This window comes from Ornithodoros turicata, unplaced genomic scaffold (assembly GCF_037126465.1).
Source record: "Ornithodoros turicata isolate Travis unplaced genomic scaffold, ASM3712646v1 ctg00001058.1, whole genome shotgun sequence".
In the NCBI taxonomy this organism is placed as follows: Eukaryota; Metazoa; Arthropoda; class Arachnida; order Ixodida; family Argasidae; genus Ornithodoros; species Ornithodoros turicata.
Genome location: NW_026999454.1, coordinates 264,496 through 267,311, shown reverse-complemented (window position 1 = coordinate 267,311; position 2,816 = coordinate 264,496). Strand labels below are relative to the sequence as shown.

General features: G+C 42.2%; 1 long non-coding RNA gene across 1 annotated transcript; it reads left to right on the top strand.

Moving 5' to 3' along the window:
- Positions 1-732: 732 nt before the first annotated feature.
- Positions 733-2,533, top strand: LOC135376221 (uncharacterized). Its single transcript, XR_010417585.1, has 4 exons — positions 733-853; positions 991-1,085; positions 1,209-1,326; positions 2,324-2,533. It is a non-coding gene; the product is annotated as an uncharacterized LOC135376221 (long non-coding RNA).
- The last annotated feature ends 283 nt before the right edge of the window (positions 2,534-2,816 follow it).

Genomic DNA, 2,816 nt, shown 5'->3' with positions numbered 1-2,816 from the left:
TATTCAATTGAAGTGCCATGTTTCAGTTGGATACAATGATATGGCCAGAGATATTTTTTGCTTTCGTTCTGGAGTTGCTCATTTCAGAAGAATAGTCACTGTGAAGTTTGTTTTCGGAAACATTAAAGGTCAGATATGCTGATTTTGAAGTGCCGCAGAACTGAGCGATACTCGCGCTGTGTGTTCATTACCGAACACTGAATATGTGTGCGAAATATCTTGCTCCAACTGTTCGTAGTTTTTTAGAAAACAGCTTTTTAGTTCCCACGCCCGGTCGTCAGACCGTCGGCAAACCCTGCGCACGGGCGCACCGACGTCACTGCTCTCGGTTTATCTGTCTTTGGCTTGGCATGGACTCTTGGCTTGGCTGCTTGGCTTCTTTCGTTTCCTCCTCTGTGGATCGTACATAAGCGAACAGCTGTTATGTTGTTACTAAGTCGGAAACAAAGCATGTGAATGTTTTTTTTTTGGCACAGCGTCGTTGGGAAAGTGCACTTCCTTGTTCTGACCTTGCCTTTTATGGGCTGGAGCGATATGAATCGTAAATATGCCACGGCGAAGTTGTCGAAGATGCGAGAGTGCTACGCTGTTAGAACAATTCATCGGTGCATTCAAGTGTTACCTATTATAAGCTGCCAAAAGACCAAGCAGTGCGAAGCTCTTGGCTGACAGTGGTGCCTGCTAATTTCCACTGCAAGGATTTCGTCCACGAATGTTATCATACGTTACGCGCGACTCCAGAGGCAATTTGGAATCTCGGCACGAAATCGTCTGATGAAAATCTGAGGTGCCCGACGCATAACATTTTGAACGTGCCACGGAGGATCAAGGCAAAAAACGAGAGCAAAAAATGGTAAGTCGAGGTTCAGATATAAAAAATAGCAAGCGTAATGAATCGATTGTGCAGCTGTCCTACTGCGCTTACTCTGATATAACCACGATTAACAACACAATAGTACTATTGATAATCTAACTTCTGAATTATCACAGGTGCACGCTGAAGGCGGAAATGAAGCATGATCTGGCTTGCATCTGGTCATGAAGAAATTGCTGACACGTTAGTTGCAGTCCACCTCCACCAACAGGTATGACAATGTGATGTTATAATTTGAGTATTCATCTATGTTCAACTTTTCATGTGCACTCGCATGCAGACATTTTGACACCACTTTTAAATCTGCCCTCAAAGTTACAACCTGTGCTTCCAGGGTGGAAAACAAAGATCGCCATTCCGATTAGCTGCTATCTCCCAGTTCAAGCACTTTTGTGTCTGGACACTGGTTCCTGTGGATGGGGTGTTACAAGCTTTACTGTCTGATATAGAAGGTACGTTACATTAGTTCAGTTAATTTGTCTTTTGCACATTTTTGTTACTGTTAGTTGGATTACTGTTGGACATACAATCCTTTGACACACCGAAGCTGATGTCGCCTCTGATAACATTTTAGAATTTTCAGTGTCATGAACGTCCATTGAGGAAGGTGCCTTTACTATCTGTGAATCTTCAACTGAAGAATAGCCCAGAATTCATGTTAACATTGTCTACTCTTATTAATTCACTGTCTGTTTTCTGAGAGCTAAGAAAAATGGAAGCTATTTATTTGTCACAACTTCACACTGGATACTGGTGTGGTACTGGCTTGACATGTAAGCTAAAATACCTGGATTCTACAATAATTATGTTCAACTTGGTGCATTACCGTGGGCAATGCCACATTCACTACATTTTTAGTGGGTCCGGTGCACAAATACTGTGTGCATACTGAATACATACATACTGTTCGATAGGCAAAAATACCTGAGCAGTGCTGTGTAGTCTTTTTACCCAAAGTCCATACTCTTACTGCAAAGTCACAGTACGTAGAACAGCAATGTGCAGGTATGCTGCGATAGAGATTCACAACAGAAAGAAGACTGTTGAGAGCATCTAAATTTTAATGAGACGAGACTTTCGTGCACAAGGCTGCTCTTGTCAATGTCTGACATGAAGTTACAAAATCCCAGAATACATAAAACATGTTGTAATGTAGAGAGCGAGGGGTGGTACAGACATAAAGATAATTATATAATCATATATAATAAAATAAAAAGGGGGTACGACTGCCCCCTCAACTCAACTCGACAACTCAATAACTCTACTTATTCTCTACCTTACAACATGTCATATATTCTGGAATTTTGTAACTTGATGTTAGACATCAAGAAGTACAGCCTTCTGTGCAAAAGTATTCTTTCTGTTGTGCATAATCATTATGCAGTAAATGCGACTATCCATTTCTTGTCATTAAATGCTTTTCCTTTCTTTCTTTCTTTTTTTCTGCAGTGATGAGCATCCATAAGGACACATGCCAGAAAGGGAGTCTCTTTGGGATGACAAACCCTCATCACCTCATGAGGATACAATGGTTGACGAATGGTTCTCAAGCACATCGAAACTTCCAACAAATAATTCATGAAAAAGCCAGTCAGTGCTAGCACCAGGAATTGAACGTGGGCCATCCTGCTAGCAGTCAGAGATGTTCAGTGGTGTAGCCACGAGGAGGCTAGGGGGTCTCGAGCCCCCCCCCCTACCTGCCACGGACCGACCCACACAAATCGTGCAAATCCGAGAACATAATATATGGGGGGGGGGGGCCAGTGTGACAATCGCGAAAGTTCTTGCAGTTCATGGCGTCTATCTAAGAAGCATTCTTGAATGGTTTTCAAAGTATGAGCTTTTCAAAATACTTCCAATCTCGTGACACCACTTCATTGGTCATGACAGCCTATACATGTAATCGTACTGTGAACGTCTAAATCAACTATTTTCGTTCCCT